The sequence below is a fragment of the Triturus cristatus genome, chromosome 7 (assembly GCF_964204655.1).
Source record: "Triturus cristatus chromosome 7, aTriCri1.1, whole genome shotgun sequence".
Classification (NCBI taxonomy): Eukaryota; Metazoa; Chordata; class Amphibia; order Caudata; family Salamandridae; genus Triturus; species Triturus cristatus.
In genome coordinates this window covers 838061263-838084213 of record NC_140590.1, presented here as the reverse complement: position 1 = coordinate 838084213, position 22951 = coordinate 838061263, and the positions used below count along the sequence as shown (strand labels likewise).

Sequence of the window (22951 nt, the reverse complement as noted above, 5' to 3'; positions counted from 1 at the left end):
CAACCATAGGCTTCGATGGGGTGGTCCTGATGCTGAGGATACAGGATGCTGAAAGATGCTTTGGGTGCTGTGCACTTGGCAGGGGTCATCCTGCGATGGTTCCTTGGTCCACGGTCCAGATGGGATGACTTTGGCTACAAGGGTCGATGTCTTTCGAATTCCTTTTTGGTCCAGCAGAAGTCCAGCAACTAGTTTCCCCTCTCTGTTCCTGCCACCAGCCCAGCTACTTGAACAAAGGAGCAGCCCCTCTTAATTGTGATTACCATTTGTCCATCAAAGGTGACTTTTACTTTGAAGCTCACCTTTTGGGCCAACACCCTGTGTGGCTTCCTCCCTCTGCGGCAGGCCTCCACTGTTCCTGTGCTTGGACGTCATTCACACTCCTTCATGGAAAGGAAGAAGGCTGTCTTGTGGCCAGCATCTGTGAATGGCCATTGGAACAAATGGGTAACAGCGAGGCAACTTTCTACAAGTTGCTTTTCCTTAGAAGTGTAATTAAATCTGACTTGGGCATCATTTGATACCTTGACATACCAACTTTAGTAGTCTCATTCAGAAGCTAGCAGAGCCGAGATGTCAGCTTGTAACTCTGTACTTGCCAATGAGGCTACTAGCTCTTTCACAGTAAAAACAACAATTTGGGATTTTACTGTTAGGACATAAGAAAGCATATGTCCTACTTAATAATATACAGCACCCTGCCTTAGGGCTCAATAGGTCTTCCTTAGGGGTGACTTATATATGTGATTAAGGCAGTTTGGGCTTTGCCACAAGTTTAAATGGCAAAGTCAAGCTAGCAGATTTAAACCTGCTCTTCCACGCTGCAGTGGCATATGTATATATAAAAAACTTCACATTTTGGAATATGTAATGATAGTTTAATTATATATTTTTTTGATAAGGTGTTTTTTAATAAGTCTATGAAATGTGTACGAGAATATATTTCGAAGCACTGGCACTTTCAAGGCTTTATTTTTACAAAGCACTAGCACTTTTGATCAAAGTTGTGATCTTTTAATGATATACATGATCGAAAAATGATACCATTGTTATTTCCCCGTTAAACCCCCCTTTTTTTTACTGTGGAAATATATAAAGAAACACATACATTGTAGAATTCATAGGTTGCAGATATACAAATGTGATTCTGTTATAATTGGATGCTCAATAGAGCCAGAAATAAAAAAAAAATTGCCAGGTAATCTGGATTAGAAATGCAAGGGGTTAAATATCTCTGCTAGTTATATAAATCCAGGAGAACAAAGTTGAAATATGGCATGAACATCCATGAATAAGGAATATTCTGCATTTTCATTTTTACAGAATAGATTGTATAAAATGGAACTATCCTTGTGATTTGTTATTTATGTATGCACCTTATACATTCAAATATGGCCGCCACTTTTAACAAAAAAAGAGCGAGCAGGCTAATGTGTTGGAATCCTGGTAGTTCTTCCTCATTGTTCTTACTCTGTGGTAGAGTATTTTAAAGAAGAAATGATGGCGCTCCAACATCGTGAACAAGGCAGCTGAGACTGCTGAAACGCATAGATGTTTTGTCATTTGAAATAAAAGAACCGAGTGACCTAACCCATCTGGAGTGCTGGACGATTATTTCCTGAAAAGAGGAGAATCTTATTTTTGAATATATATATATCTCTTTAATGTTTACTTGAAAGTGAATTAGTTCCATTACTTTTATTTATATTAAATTACATTTTTACCCTTTAATTTAATTTAGATTAACTTTTTTATTTTTTATTATTTTTAATAACTACATTTTCATTTTTATATATTTTACACATATAACACAGCCAAAGGCAGTTGAGTGTTTTACATGATCAAAGGCAAGCACGAGGTTAAACGAGTGGGAGAAAGCTGGGTTGTGGAGGACTAATGCATTGTGATGAGGCATTGTTTAAAGAGATGAGTCTTCAACTCTTTTCTGAATACAGCGGTGTTGGGACGATCCTGACTGATTGTTTCTGATCCTGGGTGCATAGATGGGAAAGGGCTGATCTCTTGTGTTTTTTTTATTTTGCACGTCTTTATCTGCACTCTGATGGTGTCATGGCTGCCTTTGCCTGTGCTGAGATCCACCAGAGATTGTGAGCTTGTCTTTAAAATAAGCAGTCCTGCTGGTCCTAGCTTAAAGATAATAACTCTCAACATGAGATGGATTGTTAAACAACAAGTCGAGGATCAAACATGTTGCCCATGGTTAGAAAGAGTCATCTGGTAGCCATGTCTAGCCGGGAAGGACCGCCCACAGGCCCCACACTTAAAGTGACACCCGTCCAGATGGGTGGCGCTCTTTGCTCGGTTTGCCTGAGCGCGAGGGTGTTGTTTGTTTGCCGTAAACAGGAGTAAATCCCGCCTCCCTGGTGCTTTTCCTCTCAGTACGTCAGCCTCGCCGAGCCACTCTTCGATGTGAAGATGACAGCGCCAGTCTGTTCCCTCTTTGTAGTTTGACTGCTCCAGTGATTTTCTTTTCTGTCTGACTTGCAAGGGAAAGATGACAAAAAACAGAAACAACCACCAACAAACGGGATGAGAAGGGAAGGGGCTGTGGCAGCCGTCCCTGCCATTCACTCGGAGGGAGGCGACACCCAGGGTGCGGGCCAGCGGCGTGTGTTGAGAAACAACAAAACGTGACGCCTCATAATTAAGAGGCCTTTAATTGCTGCCACCAGCTGTTGCGCGACAAAGACGAGTGCTCAGCAAAAGATTTAGCGCCAGTGTCAGTAACTTGAATGCACAAGGACCGCAAACACAATGGAAGAGCTAATTAAACAGGCACATAACCGTCAAGTCATCGTCTATCTGAGACATGTCATCAACAACTACTGCAGGGAAATACGCAGGTTCAATGAAATATAAAAGTCTTTAAAAACAACTAAGAAAAAACAATTAGGTAGCATAAAAATGTGGTTCACAGTGAATCTGGCTAGAAAGGAAACACAGTTAAGAATACCAGAACCATAAATGGTTTAAAATACCTATTGTACACCTACCTTGGTGCATCCTGTCTGCTGATTCCTCAAGCACAACAAGACTATCGAGAGCCTCTGTTTCCAGTCCTTAAAAGGCAGCCACGGAAAGAATGAAAAGGCACACAGACAAAATGCAGAAATAACCACACCAGAAACCACACCAGCACTGCCTCCGAGCACGGAATGTAAAGCAAGATTCAGGTCTGGCTCTGAAACAGCCACTCCAAAAAGCTGCCACGAGTTGGTAAACCACCAGGACCTTTGAATCTTGGTGCCGTTCGAGAGGGGAACCGTCGGGGCATTTTAGAAGCCCCTCCCAATTAGACAACTGCGTATTAGCTTATGCAGTCACTGACTAAGTCAACCCCCAATCTCACCTCTCTGACCATAACCAGAGTATCATGTGCATATACCAAGAGAAACTGCTATGGGACGGAGAGGCCCCATCATGAAAGGCACCTCACGGTGTCTCTTTAAAGTACAAATGGGAAACCTGTAACAAAGACAGATAAGCCCCTGGCAGTCAATGGATAGAAAGAGAACTGGAACATTTCCACTTGAAAGAACGCGATCAACACAGAAAATGAGACCGCAAACCTGTTTGAAACTCACACGCATGGAAAGAAATGTGCTAATCTGTCATGAACAAATACTAAACTGCCAGGAGAAAGAGAGTCCATGGTTAGCCAGATAGGGAGGTTGGATTCTTTGAGAAGAACCTTTTCTCCAATACATTCAATAGTTCAAACTATCATACCAGTGGATGGCGCTGCATCGCCCTTGATTCACACTGTAGTAGTGGTTGCTGGTCTACCAGAACCACAGGGCACACATTTGTGTTATCACCTGTAGAACAACAACTACGTTTGGAAACATTCTGTTACAGAGACTCGGTCATGCTTTTTGGCCCAGACCTAGTAGTGCTTTCACGGTGACATCAGGTCTGCACAGTCAAACTTGAGCTCCTGAAATGTGCTCTGTTCAGAGCAAGACCGCTCCCAGCATATTTTTAACAAGCAAAGGGTTCTATTGCCACGGCAGCAGTGTTGGAGGCATGTTTTGGTGAAGTTTCAGGACAAACTTTTTTAGGTCTACCAACAAGCTATGCCATTCTGTAGACGGATATAATGGGTCGTGCAATGACAGTAGTTTATAAGTGGTCACTATCTCTTTATATGTAACCAATAAGAGCGCCTCTTAGGTTTTATGGAATGGTTTATCATCATTAGCAATTGCCATCCACCGTTTGATCGTGGCGTGGGAGAGAACAGGTGAAAGAGAGAGAAAGAGCCAGGGAGCAAGCCCTTAGAATTTAATTTAATTTGGGTATGCTTTAATACTAAATCAGTATCATTCATAATGCTGGAGAAATGTTGTTATGTTTCAGGTGTGATACTCTATTTTGGCTAGTGCATTTTTGAGGGTAGCTAAACACTGGAGAGGCATGCTTGACTGTGACGTCAGCAGTATCAGACTACAGGAGGCAGCCCATAAACCCTAAAGACACTACGGCGAACATATGTAACATGCAACAATGTCTCTAAGGGTTTTAATTAAAGGTCAGTTTCAGGCTGCACAATTTATTGCTGGGAGCGGAAGGAGAAAATGACAACATTTTTGCAACATAGAGTGTACTTTAGTAATTGCATATATCTGTCATATTTAGCTTCATCTATCCAAAACTATGGAAGGGTGACACTGCGTTACATTGACTGGCATGTAACCTGTGGGATACTGTGCACAAGTGCTCGTGAAAAATTGTGCAGCGACAGGAAGGGGCACAACAAAAAACAAGTGAGAGCGAAATTTTTACATAGTTGGGATACCCAAAACAATAAATGATAATATATACAAAAGGAGTGAAGAAGGGTATCCTTGAGGATATAGTGCATCAGAAGCCGGCATTAGAAGCCAGCATTAGTCAGGCTCTGGGCCCAGACCCTGACAAATGCTGGCTTTTGATGTGCCTCGTCATTCCTCTAGCTGACTTCTCTCTCTCAAGTAACCTGCCCAGCAGCTTTTGGTTTATCGCAACTCAGAGCTATCATTCTTGAACCCTTCTGGACTACTCCTGGGACCTCCGACTGTCCCTTCCAGCAGAGGCGTCCCAGGTCAAACTCGTACTGCTCCGAGACCCTCCCCCACCATGATTTGTTGTCAGTTGCGATACGTCGCCACTGTCATAGAAATAACAGTAACCTGGTCCTGATGATGGCCTAAACACTTCTACAGGCCGAAATGTCATCGACTTTTTCAGCAAAAATTTCGGCGCTATTTCCTCAAGGATACCCTTCTTGACTCTTTTTGTATAAATTATCATTTATTGTTTGAGTATTCCAACTATGTAAAAATCTCACTCTCACTTGTACTTTGTTGCGCCCCTTCCTGTCGCTGTAGATACTTCCTCACGTGTCACTTGCGCCGTCACAATTTTTACGAGCGCTTGTGCACAGTATCCCACAGGTTACATGCCATTCAATGTAACACAGTGTCACCCTTCCATATGTTTGAATATATGAAGCTAAATATGACAAATATATGCAATTACTAAAGTACATTCTATGTTGCAAAAAACGTTGTCTCCCTGGTTTTTCCTTTTCTCCTTCTGCTCCCAGCAATTAATTGTGCTGCTTGAAATTGACCTTTAATTAACACCCTTAGAGACATTGTTGCATGTTATCCATGACTGTGACGTCAGCAGCGTGTCCTCTTTCAAACCGCACAATGCACAACCCACACACTTAAACTAAGTGGTGTAATCCAAAATCATAGTGCCCCAGTTCAGATTGTGACGAGGAGCCACCAAGACTCCTATAGCACACAGATATCTATAGCATTAAACTGAATAGGGGGCCCCCAAAGGGTGGGGAGTCCCCTGCGCCTCAAGGGATGTTAGGGCCTGAGCCAGGCCTCTGCCTGAACTTGTCTGAAACATTGTTTTCAATCCCATTGCCCTGCTGCGACCTGTGCCCTCATTCTCGGAGCGTTGCGTTGTGCCACAGAGTGTGGGTGTGTGGGGGTAGGGCAGTCTTGGGCTCAACGGGGGCAAGTCCTTTCTAATTTTAAAGGGCGAGCACAAACATTACTTACACAGAGAGGCAGAACCAGGTGAAGGAAGTGGCTGAGAAGTCTGAAAAAGGCAGACGTTATGATTACATCTCAGGCCTCATGTGGGAATGCTCGTCTTTCGACATCGACTGCAACAAGGTTTTTTTTCTTCCTTTTGTTTGGGGTCGGAACAAGTGAAAATTAGTTTGTTGAAAATGAATTTCAGCTTGCGCGGAATGAGATTTTTATTTCCCGTGTCATGTATGAAGGGAGTTTATTTTGTGTGTTGACAGCTTTATGGGAAGAATTTAACAACAGCCGTGTGCGGTTTCTGGTCAGGTCTGTTAAATTCAATGCTGGAATCTGTTTCCACATGCAAAATACTACGAGAAAGTTAGACGGACCTTTCATACAGCTTATGGTACACACCATATTGTCCCTTGGTGCTTAAAAGATGTTAAGATTAAAACCTAAAACGTTTCAATTTAAACAACGTTGAAAGTAAGAAAGGCGCAATGACCACTGAGCTATGGTGGCTATGAACATCATTTATCTAGCATTGCAGACTATGAGGGCATGGACCTGAAGCATGTATCAGTCACTGCTTATCACGCTGCATGCTCCATTCAGTCTTTCCAATCCACAAGGCCATGTGTATTGTTTTAATTACTTATCAGTAATTCCACTACTCTCAGTACGTTTTTAGGTCGAACCCACCAGACAGGGCAACAGTCTGGTTTGCGTACGAATCCTTGTGGGCATTCTGAAAGCTTCCCTGGGAACGCATTTCACCCTTTGCTCACAATTGGCTTTTTGGTTTGTAAATCACATTTGCTTACTTTCTGTTTGCTGGCTTTATTTGTTTTAGGCTGTCCAGCTTGAGTTAGTCCCTCCTTGAGCATCACTTGCTTACTGTATTCTTCAGAGTACTCACTCTCCGCAAACAGGCCTTTAAATCTTGTTCTTATCCTCTCACATTTGCTGTGCATTCAAAGACAGAGGTCAAATGCCAGGCTCTGTATTCCGAGGGAGGTTGGCGTTAGCTTTACTTTCACTGACTTAAAAGTGAGAGAATTTATGTGACAATCCATCCTGCTGAGTACCGATGGCAGAGGACAGGTTGTAGGATGTTATTTTTTCTAGCACACAACAAAAATGAATTCTACTGATATTTCAGAATACATCAGAATTTGGAAAGTAGTAATGAAACACTTTTTTTGTAATTCAGAAGTGTGGTGGAAACAAATATTTTAAAACTATCAAAACATGTCAATACACCGAGAGATGATATTTTCAAACATTACTGCTTATGCACAGTTAAAATGTATGTCTGTGCAAAAGTAACGGTCATTTCACTTCAAAATGTGTTGTCTGTAATGGCAGTGCACTGTCACACCATGCATACGTAATTCTACAAAACTGTACAACCACTCCACTCTACAAATCTCTGCTGCATTCTATGCCCACCCACTCTACGCAATGCCACTCCATTCTAAGACACCCCACTCCACTCTATGACATGCCACTCCACTCTGCACCCCTCCACTTTGAGCCAATTCTTAGACATGTCATGCAACTCATCACCACTCTAAGCCGCTCCACTTCACTCTACTCTCCTCTATTCTATGCCTAACCACACCACTTACAGCACTCCATTCAATCAATTAATCAATCAACCAGAATTTATAAAGTGTGGCTAATCACCCAATAGGGTATGTAGGTGGTTCACTCCAATCCAATCTACCCCGTCCACTCCAATCTACCCAAATCCACTCCACTCCAATCTACCCCACTCAACTTTACTAAAATCTACTCCAATCTACTCCACTCTACCCCACTCCTCTCCAATACACTCCACTCAACTCTATCCAATCTTCCATACTCTACTCCACCCAATCTACCTCACTCTATCTCACTCCACCCTAATCTACTATACTCCAATCTACCACACTCCACTGCTCTATCCCATTATACCCCATTCCACTCCAATATACCCATCACCATGCTACCCCAATCTACCCCACTTCACTCCATTCTACACCACTACACTTTCCCCCACTCCATTCTACTCCACTCTAATTCACCCAATGTACCTCACTCCAATGAAATCCTCTCCACCTTAATGTACCCATTCCACTCCAATCCAATCTATCCCACTCCATTTCAATGTACCACACTCCACTCCAATCTCCCAAATCCACCCCATTTCACTTTTCTCTAATCTATCCCACTCCAGTCTAATCTCCATTCCAGTCTATCTAGATTCACTCCACTCCATTCTACCCCACTCCACACTAATCTACCCCACTCCATTCTACCACACTCTACCTCACTCAAATCTACCAGAAACTACCCCACTCCACTCCTCCCCTACCTACCCCACCCACTTCAATCTACCCCACCCCAACCCACCTAATCTACATTGGTCCACTCCACTTTCATTCAGACCACTCCACTCCACTTTACACCAAGCTACCACACTCCGCCTTATCCCAATTTACCCCACTCCAATCTACCACACTCCAATCTACCACACTCCAATCTACCACACTCCAATCTACCACACTCCACTCAACTCTACCCCACTTCAATCTAACCCACTCAAACCCAATCCACCCACTTGTATTTGACCCACCCCATTCCACCCCAATCTACCCATCTCCAATCTACAATAGCCCAATCCATCCCAATCCAATGTACAACAATCTACTCCACTCCGATCTACACCAGTCCACTCCAATCTACCTGACTTCAAAGTACCCCATTCCAATCTATCCCACTCCATTATATCCTACTCTACTCTATTCTACTTGAATCTACCCACTCTACTCCACCCTACTCTACTTCAATCTAACCAGTACCACCCACTCCACTCTTCACCAATCAATCTCACTCCACTCCACTACAATCTACCTCAATATACCTCACTCCAGTCTACCCCAGTCTATCCCATTCCAATCTATACCAGTCCTCCCCACTCCACTCCAAACTACCCCAAAATACCCCTTCACTCCAGTCTACCCCACACCACTCCAATCTACCCCACTCCACCCCACTGCAATCTACCCCACTTCAATCTACCCCATTACCCCTCCAATCTACCACACCCACCTCACCCCACTCCACTCCAATCTAACACACTCAAATCCAATCCAAGTCATTCCACTCCACTCCAATCTATCCCTCTCTGCTCCACTCTAATCTACCTTACTATTCCCCACTCCAGTCTATCTCACTCCACCCCAATATACCCCACTGCAATCTACCCCATTCTACCCCACTCCACTCTACCTCAATCTACCCACTTCACATGAAACCAATCTACCACACTCCACTCTACACCATTCTACCACACCTCACACCATGCCACTAACATTTACCCATGCTGAATAGCAGTCACACTGATGTACAACATGGCTAAAAGACATTGCCAAAGCAAATAGCTCGCACGCAGGCAAGACCTGTTGGCTTTGCCAATGTTTGTTCCTCGTTTCACTCTTCACTGATTTCATGGGTCCATACCCCAGACAAGTCTCAATAGCTTAAGACTCCTCCTCTACTGAACTTTAAACTTTCACATGCCACCAGGAAGGCAAATATTATGAGTTACCTAGTTAAATGACATCCTGTGCAGTCCCCAAGGTTTCTTGGATGACTCACTTACTGATCAACTTGGAGGGAGAGTGGGAGGAGGGAGAAAGCAGGAAGGTAACAAAAAAGAATGGATCCAAAAATGAGAAAACAATCTCTTCACCCATTTTCTCATCCCATTTTTCCCTGATTGAGGAATGTCCGCCCGGGCAGATTTTCATGTGCAACAGTGCGTAACTTCATAGGAAATAGACACAGACTGATGCATCACTCATATATACTTTGTGAGACAGACACACCCATTAAGAGACCCACTCAGATACTCATGAAGACTCATACATACTTTAAGAGACAGATATACCCACTGAGAGACACACTCAGATACTCATGAAGGTAATTAGAGGCCCACTGAGAGACTGATGCACCAACTTAGAGACCCACTCAGAGAATTAGACACTAACTCAGAGATGCACTCTGACACTAATGCAGCAACTCACAGACTCACTCATACACTGACACACCCACTCAAACACTGATGCACCCACTCACAGACTAACTAAGACACTGAGACACCCACTTGTAGACTGACTCAAACACTGACGCGTCCACTCTGTGACCCACTGAGACACTGATGCCCTGACTCAAAGGTCAACTGAGAGACTGATGCACTCACTCACAGACCCCTAAGACACTGATGCACCAAGTCACAGACCCACTGAGACACTTGTGCACCCAGTCACAGGCCCACTTAGACAGTCATGCACCTTCTCACAGACCCACTGAGACACTCCTGCACTCTCTCAGAGAACAACTCATGGACTCATGCACCCACTCACAGAGCCAGTCAGACACTCATTCATACACTCACAGATCCTCTCAGACTGTCAGATACTCACAGACACTCTGAGACAGCTATGAAACCACTCAATCACCCACTCAAGTGCTCATGCAGTCAGAAACAGACCCACTCATACACTTTTGCACCAAGTCTCTGTCCCACTCAGAGGATCATGCTCCCACTCACAGACCCATCCAGATACTTACCCACCACTCATAGGTGCACTCAAACACTCATGCATCCATTATCAGACCCACTGAGACACTCATGTACACACTCACACACCCAGTGAAATTGTTATGCACCTACTCACTGACCCAGTCAGACACAAGCACCCAATTACAGACCATGTCAGAGACTGAGACACCCATTCACAGACCCACTCAGACACGGATGCACTAACTCACCAGCCCACTCAGAGAGTCATGTACCCAGTGAAACCCTTACTCAGAGACAGACACACTCACTGACAGACTTACTAGTAGAGTCACACACCCAGTACCAGGCCCACTCAGAGAGTCATGCATCCAGTTGTAGACCTAGTCAGACAGTCATGGAGCCACTCACAGAGCCACTCAGACATTCACACACCCGTTCTCAGGCCTATTGAGAGACTGATTCATCCACTCGCAGATTCACTCAGAGTCTTATGCACTCACTCATACACCCAGTCATATTTTCATGCACTTACAGAGAGATTAATACAGATACTTATGCACTCACTAACATACCCATTGTTATTGTCACACAGTTACTCACACACCCACTCATATACTGATACACCCACTAAGAGGCATACTAAGGAACTCATGTGTGCATTCACAGACCCTATCAGAGACTGAGACACCCACTGACACAGGGACACTGATGCTCCCACTCATAAGCCCACTCAGAGACGTATGCACCAATTGACACACCCATTGAAAGACAGATGTGCCTAATGATAGGGCTAATAAGAGACTAATGCAGCCACTCATAGACTCACTCAGAGACTAATATACCCACTGACAAACCTAGTCACAAACTTATATATCCACTCACAGTTCCTACTCAGGCCCTCATGCAACCGCTCAAAGACCCAGTGGAAGTCTGATACACTCACCCATAGACCCACTCAGATACTTGTGCATCCACTCACAGACCCACTTAAACCTTCATACACCCAGTCATAAACTTATTGACACTCATGCACCCAGTTACAGAAACCACTTAAACACTCACACACGCTGTCAGAGAGACATCCAGAGACTGATACATGTTTTTATTGAGTTAGATATATAATGATGTATGTAGTGTAATAGTTAGGATCAATTGTATAGTTGAAAATGTTGAGCGTGCTGGCGGTTATTGAATGTTTGCTTTTGATTTGTGATTTTGCGGCGTATTCTCAATCTTCCCAGTTACCAACATAACCGCGACTCCCAGCATCACCTCAAAAATTAACAAGCATTTACAATGCAATGGCCTCGGCATTGGTAAAGTTAGAGCTATTGGCATTGCTCATGACATTATTTTTGTTTATGTTTTTGTTTTTAAAACATTTAAAGAAACGGCATTGTCATGAGCAATGCCAATAGCTCTAACTTTAACAATGCCGAGACCGTTGCATTGTAAATGCTTGTTAAGGTGGGCGGTGGGTTGGGCGCCGGTATTTTCACGCGGGAGCCTCACACTGCCTAAACTTTGGCAAATAGCGACTTGCAAGGTGCTGGCTAGTAGGAAATCGAGAGTAAGTCGGAGATAAGTAAGAGTGCATCTATCCTGTTGCTTGCCGTCGTTCCTGACCGCCTCTTACCCGCAGGTGCAGATCTCGCAGATACATTTGCGCTTCATGCTTAGGGTGATGTTCCGCACACAGGATTCGTCTGCTGTTAATTGCACGTGGTGATAAGGGACGCGTCCTACAGCCAGATGAACACTTGTCGCTTGTGTGGCTGCAAGTGTACCATCTCCCCAAATTCACTGTTACCAGGGACGCGCGCCATTGCCTGGCAACTTGGTGAGCATCGACTGGTCAACATCGAATGGCTAGCGTGGTGACATGAAACGTCAAGTTTGGGGCGGGCACTAAAAATGCTCCCACTCGATGGGATCATCCGAAGACTATTCACTCCCCATCAAAACGTCTGCGTGGAGGATGCAATGCATCGCAGAAGGCAACAGTTATTGCAACTTTGAAGGGGCGTCACTGGTTTAATGAGACAGCTGCAAAACGTGAGCGAGCACAACCCGACCCTCCTCAATGTATTAGAATGTGTCACGAAATGGGGACAGTTCTTAATTGAAAAAAGAAATGCCCAGGCTGATCTGGGACTTCTGGTTGTCCCACTTTTCAGTCCCTCCATCTCATTCAGGGCAGGCAGCCGCAACATTCCCAGACAGAACAGCGTAGTTCCCCGAACAGTTTGACTAACTCTCCTTGGAATACTTCAGTCCCAGACTAGCATAAACGCACCGTTCCAAAGTGGGCGGTAGCCATCGACTGTCGGGGGCGGATCGGAGCGGAGACACGTGCAGGCTTCACGGCAAATCAGTACTCGGGATACTAGCCGACGCACCGTGATAGGGTGAAGGCATCCTTACACTTTAGCAGACTCAGAGTCTGGGAGCTGTGTGACTGCGCGACCTGGAAGTTCTAAAGTTATGTTCCATATTGAGTTACTCATCGGCAGTAAATTCTGTTAGGAAATGCACCTAGTCCTTGGTAAAGGGAACACAAATAGTTTCTCACATTTGTACCTGTACTTTAAGTGCAGATTATCACTGAGCCGACTCGAACTAACGGTTGGTGGTCCGCGGTACATTCTACAGCGCAAGGCACTACTGAGTTGCTTCGAGCTGCGTGAAAGAGGGGGGTCTTAGTGGAGTGCATTAGTCTAGCCTTGCAGTCCTTGTGGAGTTGATGATGACATCACATAGACCATGCACGAATATGTCATCGCATACCGGGCGGCCATCTTAGTGAGATGATTAACCCCGATATGATCAGACACCAGAGAAGTGCTGATTAGTGGCCTTTGACTCATGTGTCTTGAGTTTATAAACTTATGGACAAGAAGACCCTTGGAGAGGTGAGGAGACCAGAGCAGCAGCCGGACGCAGGGGGAGCGGACGAGCACACGACTGCCTTTCTCCGAGGCAGAGCAGAAATGCCTCGGAGAAAGGCAGCGGCATTTTCGGATTCGGGGGCGTGTTTTGCTGTTATCTCCTCCTTGAGACTTCTTGCAAAAAACACGCCCCCCGATCCGAAAAGGACGGGGCCTAATCTGAATGACTGACCTCTTCTCCAATGGCTGGCCAGCATTCAAGAGGCCAGCCAATGGAGAACAGGGGAGAAGAGGGGCGGGTTCAAGCCCCTCTTCTCCAAGTCATTAAATCTCGGAGCTAGACTGCGTAAGCGCAGCCTTCGCAGCCGAGACCTAAAAATAGGTTTTAAAGACTATTTTTTTATAGAAACTGAGTAAAAAACATGAGTTTCCACAGTATACTAATAAACCTCTACTGTGCAAAATGTTGGAAAAAGTGAGTATATATGTGTTTCACACTGTTTAAAAAAGGCGCGATCATCGCGGTTACTGACATAACTGTGACTATCGGCGTCACTGCGAAAACTGAAAACAGGTTTTAAAGATGTTTTTTACAACAACTCAGTAGAAAAACATGACTTTAAACATGTTTTTCATAGACTGATCTACATACTAATATATGTAGTGTGATGATTAGAATGAATGTTTTTAGTTAAAAATATTATGATTGTGCTGTTGAACATTGAATGTCTGCTTTTGATTTGCAAGTTTGCGATGTAATCGCGATCATCATGATGTCACTGCAAAGGTTCTCAAAAATTGGGGGGGAGACACAGTTAATTGATCAAATAAAATAATCAATATTTTTGGCTCTAGGGTGGCGCTTACAAGAGCCTTTGTGTTGATTATGAGTATATGGCTGCTACACATAATACCATATGCAGAGTTTCAGGTTGCTTGAAAACACCCTGTTGCCTTTGTCTGTAAAGTGCACTCCATCACTTTTATAGATTCCTTGCTTATCAAAACGCAGGTTGTTGTTGTAGATAGACCCCATGTTATGGTCTATGATGAATGCAGAAACAGCTTTATTAACAGTTTTTTGGCTTTGTCAATTTGTGGGCACAATTGATTTGACCACTTCAATTTCTGCCTTTGGCACATGATAGAGTACACCAAGTCAATGTGAGGGAAAAGTAGCATTAATTGACCAAAGATATGCTTCATTAGGATTTCAAATCCTACCCCAGTTAGTGTGCCTAGGTCATTGCCACCACAGTGCACAATCATGAGGTCAGGGGGATGGGAATCCACAATGCGTTTAACCGAAGGCAGCAATTGATGATATTTTAACCCTCTCTAGCCAATGCATTTAATGTCCACATTAGGCAAACCCAAGTCTCTGTCAATAGAACTCTTTCTAGCAGTTTCACTCACACAGAAGACATAGCTGTGGCCCACAATCCATACTCTACCCATTTTAAAGTGAAGCAGCAGTAGCAGAAAAGAGAAAAATGGAGCTGAATGGGGCAGTTTTCCAAAGGAAAGGCAGTTAAAATTGAGGTGTTCTCCTGGTTTAAAATAAAGCACATATTTGATTAGATGTTGTCAAGATGCAGGTAGATAAAATTAGGTAGGGTGTGGAGAGGATTTGAGACTACATCTGTGATTGGTTCTAATAAATAGAATTGTGCAATACAGATACAGACACTGATATGGTTGTAATAAATAAAAATGTGTAATACAGACACTGATAATGTGTTTAGTAAACCGCACCTGCTGCAGCTGAATTTGTAACACGTATAGTCCTTTTAGAATGTGTCATGAACTTGTGACCTACTGGTTCAAGTGGGTTGGTTTGGATACTTTGCTAAGAGCGTATTGGGGGAAGAGTGTTAAAGACACAGGTCACATTTCTTTAAAATATGATGTTTTTAGATGTATAATTGTATAAAAATGGTTTGATTTCCTAGTGAGCATTTGGTAAAAACTTCAGAGTACTATGACAGTGATAAAACATTGAAGGTAAATATGTTTTTCATCTCCCATGTTATTTTTGTTGATTCATTGCGATCATCGTGATGGAGTCACGATTATACTGAAATAGACATCCATTTTGCATCAGACAGTGGAAAGTTCAGAAGGGTGCGAGTATGGTTGCTATGTATGTAAGTGTTGTGCCATTCTTGTGCTAAGTTTTTATAAAAACTGAGAGCATTGTATCTATCTAATAAGAGAAAAAAGCAATTTTATCAAAAAGTTCAAACTTCTGGTATGTTGACTACATTTCTTTTTAAGTAAAAAAAATAACATGATATGTAACAATGTGAAATTGAAATAAAAGAATCAAATATATTTAAAAGTATTAAAAAATTGAGATGATTTGTAACTGATAGTATGAGTGTTTTTATATATTTATTAATAGATGACTAAGCCATGGTATGTTTCTGGTGCAGACTAGGTGTCTGTGAAGTTAATGTGAATATATATTCATATTAACTTCATAGACACACACACACACACACACATATATATTCCCTGAAAAAAATAAAGGTTACAGGAATGTTATAGTTAAGAAATAGATTTAAAAAACAAAACCTTAGACATTCTCTGTAAAACAAAGTTTACAGGAATGTTATAGTTAGACTCAGATTTTACTCATATGAAACCAGAGAAATTCAGCAGTTATAGTTGTGGAAATCGTAGAAATTACCGTTAGCATAAGCTGAAGCTATTTTGTTTGTGGCATCCATTTTAGTGAGCCATGTGTTAGCCATGTGCTTCTTCTGTCCTCACTGTTGCCTGCTTTTCTATTCTGCTTGAGTCATCAACTATAGTTAACTCTTTCAGTACTGAGCCAGAGCACTGTGCATGCTCAGAAAGAACTGTAGCTGCTAGAATGCACCTGTCTTACACTGTAACTGTCAGGCTGTTTTAACTGATGTTAGCAGAAATGTCTACCTTCCCACTTTGTTGAGCAAGCAATGTCTGTAAGCCCATGTTAGTCAATAACTATTCTTGTGTATGCCTGTACCTCCCCTTTGAGTCTCCATGCTGACTATGTAACAAATAGGGTATAAAAGACACTTGGTTTCTGTATTCTATGGACTACCTCCAACAATGGCCTGAGGGTACTGTATTGACGTAGTCACACTCATGAGAGGTTAATTAACTCATTTATTTGATATTACAGCTTCCATGCCAATCTCTTCTTTGTTGGTTTAAGAGCCAGTGGACAGATAAGGGTGAACCGCTGCACCAGTGAGCCCCTAAAAAGGCTCATTTCCACATAGTTAGCTGGGCTAATTATAATCTACACTCCCGCAATGCACTGCTTTTGACCACATATATTAAATCACTCATAACATGGTTAGTGACATCACTCATGACATCACCAATGACATCTCAAATGGCATCACTGAAGACATCACTCATGAAATCTCAAATGACATCATTGACATCATCATCCAGTGATTGTGAGTGTTTTCTAAAAGTTACTGAGTGTTAAATATATATACTAAGGTAAGTGACTGTGGGAGTGCTTGTATTGTTGAGTGAATGGGTGTGTAAGTGGTGTATAGAAGAGTAAGTGAGTATGTGAGAGACTGTGTATATGAGTGAGTGTCTGTGTGAGTTTTTGTATGGGTGAGCGAGTGGGTGTGTCAGTGCATATATGAGTTAGTGAGTGGCTGTGTAAGTATCTGTAGAGAGCAGTGAGTGGCTATGTAAGTGGGTGTAATGGTGAATGAGGATGAATGAGTGGCTACATGGGTGAGTGTGTGGGTGTGTCAGTAGCTGTAAATGGTGAATGAGAGGGTGCATAAGTTGCTGTATGGGGGACTTGGCAGGTACATTATCAGTTTCTGTATGGATGAGTGAGTGGGTGCATGAGTGGGTGCATGAATGGGTGAGTGAGTGGCTGTGTGAGTGGCTATATGGGTGAGTGATGGGGTGTGTGAATGCCTGTATTGGTGAGTGTGAAAGAAGTTCTATGAGAGATTATGAGCTTGCACCAGTGACTGTATAGCTAGGTGAGTACATGTGTTAGTATATGTATGAGTAAGTAAGTGGGTGTGTGAATAACTGTATGGGTGAGTGAGTGGCTGTAGGAGTGACTGATTTAATGTGAGTGACCTGGTGCGGACAAAATGGCAACGGGAGCGGACACTGCCTAGAGGAGCTCCGCGCCTGCCTGCTCTAATTTCCTTAAGAGATCCTGACAGTTTGGAGCCCCGCGCCTAAAAAGTGCATTTTATGGCTGTTGAGGGGGTGACGGACAGTCGGTACCTGGTTCAGATCGTGGCGGACAGTCCCGACTGCAGAAATTGGCGGTGGCCGGAAAGACGCCACAAGTGCGGCTGCGACCTGCATAGCGAGTTGCTAGGGCCGCGAGAGTGGGCCCAGCTGGCACTCGAACTTGAAGCAGACGAGTGAGCTGCGAGGTCGTAGTGTTCCCAGCGGGGACCGTGGAAGTCTCCCCCCACCCTGCCTTGGTGACCAGGTGATCGACGGCCCATGAGGAGCTCCGAAGCCAGAGGTAGGCCCGGGGAGTGGCCTGGTCGTGGACTCACCCCCACCCCCTCAGACTCGGGGGCGCTGTACTGCTGCAGTGTTGGCTGTCCCCAGGCTGCATTTTACCCCGGAGGAGGGGTTTGCCCTGGGAGCAAAGCTCCTCGGTGAGATCGCTGGGATTCCCGTGGAAGGCCCTGGTGACTGTGTGGCCTGGTGGGACGACGGCCTTTACCCTCCGCTCCCTGGAGTGGGCTGCCTTTTTGGGGATTGAGGCTGGTGGACTGACAGCCCCCTACATCCAGGGGAGATACGGTGCTCGTCAGGGGCATGACCCCCCATATAGTTATAAACACCCACAGAGGCATGGTAAAGCTAGAGTCCATTGGCCATATGTTTCCTGGAGTGACCACACAAGGCTCAGTTCCTGACGTGTTGGAGATGCCTTTGCGGGGCGCCTGAGGAGTCCGGAAGCCTGCCAGTGCCTCGTTCTCCCTGGGGCAGTTCAGCAGACACCCATCCCGAGACCAGCAGCGACGGAACAGATGTGCCGGTGATTCCGGGGGCGGCCTGCCCGGTGTCGTATGGGCAGCCCCGGACTGTGAAGCTACTGATACAGCGAGTGAAGATTGTGGCCGCGGAGCTCAAGGTGAGCGACCTGGTGACTCCCGTGCCCCTCTTGCGCTGGGGAGAGCCTGTGTCCATTCCAGGCGCATACACACACGGGATGAGACACTACCTCGAGACCGCTGCCCAGTGGGTCCGCTGCAAACACAATCGCCGAGTGCCGGCGAAGGACGGCATGGGGCCCGGCGCGCTATACTATAGGGGGAGCGGGGCCTGAGGGCTGATTGCGGAGGAGCGCCTACTGACACAGCGGACATTAAAGGAAAGTGGCTGGAACAAGTCACCACCGGACGAGGTGCTGTCTGGGGGCTGCAGCCTGTTGTAAGCGCTGGGTGCATTGCATGGCCATCTAAAAGATGGCCGATGTAGACTGAGCTCTTTCTGTGGGCCCCGGAGGTCTGGGATCGCCATTGGCAAAAATCCCGAGTAAACCCTGGAAATCGAGCCTATCAAACCAAGCTACTTGCTTCATATTGCTAAAATATGATATTATAATATTAATATAATATAATTGCTCCCCCACAGACTATTGTTTTTTTTTTTTATCTTTTGCTTTTCGAGGTTAAATTCAGCACTGAAACCCCATTTTGAGGCCCATCCTCTGTCCCCCTTTTTTTTTCAAAACGGCAGGTCTAACCCACTTACCCAGAAACAGAAGAAGGACCAATACTAATGACACAGATACATAGAAAGAGACAGAGGACTACGCTCTCACCCCACTCTGCCTATGACTAGGGACATTTGACAACCAAAGAGTAAAATACATGGAATGAGTTATAGGATCAACCCCTGACCTGACTCATCATCTCTGAGTAATCATCCTAGTTATTTGTGTTTGTTTACCTATTTAATTTGCTCCAATTGTACAATGTAATCTGTTTTGATATCTAATCTGCTCTTGATTTTAATTCCTCCCTTGTTTATCCTACTCCCTTATTTTATCGTGTTTGTTTACCTACTTAATGTGATCCATATTAGCAGCACTGGAATCTGCTTTTACTATCTTATCTGCGCCTGACTGTATTTCCTCGCTTGTTTGCCCCCTTGCTTGATTCATCATATCTACTGTGCTTGTTTTACCTTTTCTAACCCACTGAACATCAGTGATGTCATTTGTTTTGCTATCGAATCTGCTCCTGATTTTATTCCTCTCTTGCTTAACCCTACCTCCTTATCTTGCCCCCTATTTTTTGACCCCACACTCTCCCAGCGTCCCCCACTTGGCTCCCAATCCTCCTCTCCTCCTCTACCCCCATCTCCTTTAACTTCCCTCTCTTCACTCTGTCTCCCTCACACGTCCACCCAACATGCCCCTTCACAGCACTGACCATTACCCTCAGGACCATACCCTCTCTAAACACGGCCCCAACTCCTGGACCATTCTCTACCCCCCAAATCTCTCCAAACACGCAAGGAAAAATTTCAAACATAAACTCCTCATTCGCAACCCTGAAACACTCATTGTTGATAACTACCTCAGCCTCACCTCCCCCATTATTATCAACTACATCTTCTACTCCAAACGCCCTTCCAAATGGAAGAGCATCTTCCTTCGACACCTCCCTATCTCTAAATCAACCAAAATACCATATGGATTTAAAATATCCACCACTCCCTCCCCAGCCTTTCATGGTGATATTGATATCTCCATCTTCAAAACAGGTAACATCCTCATACAAGCCTTGCCATCCCACCTCTCTATCTTTGAACACCACTTTAGCACTATGTCTCTCCTCCTTAACCACTCAGTGCCTAACACTCCTCCTCCCCAAACAAATAGAACTCCTCAAACCTCTTCCTCACCCCCCACTCTACCTCCACTCACAACCTCCAAAAATTGACCTCACCATCTCCCTCCCTGGACCCCCTATTGATAATAACTACCCCCATCCCCAATTACCTACTTCTCATCCCCCACTTATCTCCCTCTCTCCCCCTAACCCCCTTAACCCTTACTCCTCGGACCCCTTCTTGAATAACGGTAGCCCCAAACTCCTGTCACCTGCTTATCATTCCCCTCCCATGACCCGCCCTCCCCCTGTCCCCCAAACCTCCCCCCTCCTGACCCAACCACTCACTTACTCCACCGTCTTTTCCCCTTAATCACCTATCACAACTCCTCACCCCCCTACTCCTACCAATCCCATACACCCTCTGCTCCTCCCCATCCTCTCTACCCTCCCCCTCAGGCTCTACCTACCCAACCCCCCAACCCCTCACCTCAACCCCCAATAATCACACATCCCCATCACACCAATATATTCGTTTCTCACTCGCTTCATGCCCTTTTATCCTCTCTGACCACATCACCTGAAGATTTATGCCCCCTGTATAACCTAACCCCTCCACTCACACTTAACAGCTCCGCCACCCATCACTCCATACCTACTACCCTATCTCCCCCCTCACACAGCAGGCTTCCACCCGCAACTAATCACGACCCCTCCCTATCCCCAGACCATTCTCCTCCCACCTCCTACGCCCCTTAATTCCTTCCCTGTTCCCAGAATACCCCGAGCCTACACAACATTGTACTCGACCTACCTACTTTAACTACTGAACACCTTACTCCTCCCAGCCCCTTCACCCCTCACCCCATATCATCTACCACATCTCCCCCCTCACACATTAGTCCACCCTCTGCAAATAACACAGACCACGCACTCCCAATACCTCCCCTCTCCTCAATTGCCCAGATCCTACACAACATTGAATGTGACCTATCTAATTTAACTACGGAATTTGCCCGACTCAGAAAATATTTTTTCTTCCACAGCACCAGAACCCTCCCTCACCATAAAACCACCATCCTCCCTCCCTCAAACATCCCCAATAACAAACACAACCCTTGGAGATCCCTCCCTCTCTGATGCCGTAAGTATAGACCTCTCCGCACCTCGAATCATCTCTCCCCGTCCGACCTCGCCAACCTATGTAACTCCTACCTTCCTAATCTGCCAACCACCAACCCTCTACTCCCCTATGCCCCCATCCCTGTTATCATAGGGACAAATAGAACCCCCTCCTCCCCCACTTCCCCCTGACCACCACCCCAACTTACGCTGATCCACTCTTGCCCACCTTCCATACCCAACCCCACGCCACTGAAGTGCATGCTAGTTAACTGTCGCTCCGCGGTCCTACACGCCACGGAAATCTCGGAAACCATCCTGAGTGAATCCATTGATATTGCATTCCTCACTGAAACCTGGCTAAATGACCACTCAACGAGCATACTTGACCTACTCTCCCCCCGGGATACTCTATTCTTACAAAAGACAGACCTAACAGAGTTGGGGGAGGGCTAGCCATTATCTTCAAAAAGGAACTTCAGATTTCCCTTGTCAGTAACCCAGGCTACTCCTCATGCGAATACCTGGAAACAGAACTGTTAACTCAAAACTCCCTCCCAATTCATCTACACAACATCTTTCGCCCCCCGGGACCACCATAGCCCTTCATTGAGGACTTATCGGATCTACTGGCGCAATCAGCATTATCCAACTCAAAAAATCTCTTTCTTGGGGATCTTAACCTCCATTGGAATGATACCAATGACCCCACCATCTCCCTCCTCACTACACTTCTTGAAATCAACGAACTCAAACAACTATGCCAATCTCCAACTCACACTAAAGGATCCATACTTGACGTCATTCTGTCCAACGAAGATCTGACCTCCGTTACCAATATCATCCCCATTGACTGCTCCGACCATCACCTTATACCAGAGGTCTTCAAACTTTTTTACTCTGAGCCCCCCCTAAGCAAAATGTTTTGAGGTCAGGCCCCCCCTCCAAAACTTTATGACAAGGATTGGGGGAGGGGGAGGGACATGGCTGCGTGCAGGGAGCGGGGCTTATGAGATACTTTCAGGAATACTTTTTATATAGCTTATGAACTGCACCAAATATGAGACTTATAAAACAGCAAATGCATCAAACAAAAACATATATCCCAAACAAACTGCTCCCCATAATTGGGGTGTTGTGAGCCTCTCACACTCTTTGCCCCCAATGCAACTATACCTGCTGCACTAATAATAACTGCAGTCCTGGGTAGCAGGCTATCTCCTTTACCTCTTTTACCTCTTCCCCTCCATGATGGATCATCACCTCTGGTCTAATGCTTGAAAGGACAATAAGCTCTGATGCCCCTTTTTTTTAACGGTAAACAGTCATAATTGTGATGCAGTGGGCCCCAAAAATCCCTGGGCCACAGTCCTGCTGCATCTGCTCCTTTATGATAACCAGCAGTGGCCACTTACACACTTGGCAGCAGTACCAGCTTCACTAATGATTGTCCCTTTTAAAAAAACA

General features: G+C 44.9%; 1 long non-coding RNA gene across 1 annotated transcript in view; it reads left to right on the top strand.

The window, feature by feature from the left end:
• The first annotated feature begins 6073 nt into the window (after positions 1-6073).
• LOC146810691 (uncharacterized) overlaps positions 6074-22951 on the top strand; it is a 128306-nt gene continuing 111428 nt past the window's right edge. The window contains exon 1 of the long non-coding RNA XR_014965717.1: positions 6074-6200. This is a non-coding gene — a long non-coding RNA (uncharacterized LOC146810691). The remainder of the gene's footprint in view (positions 6201-22951) is intronic.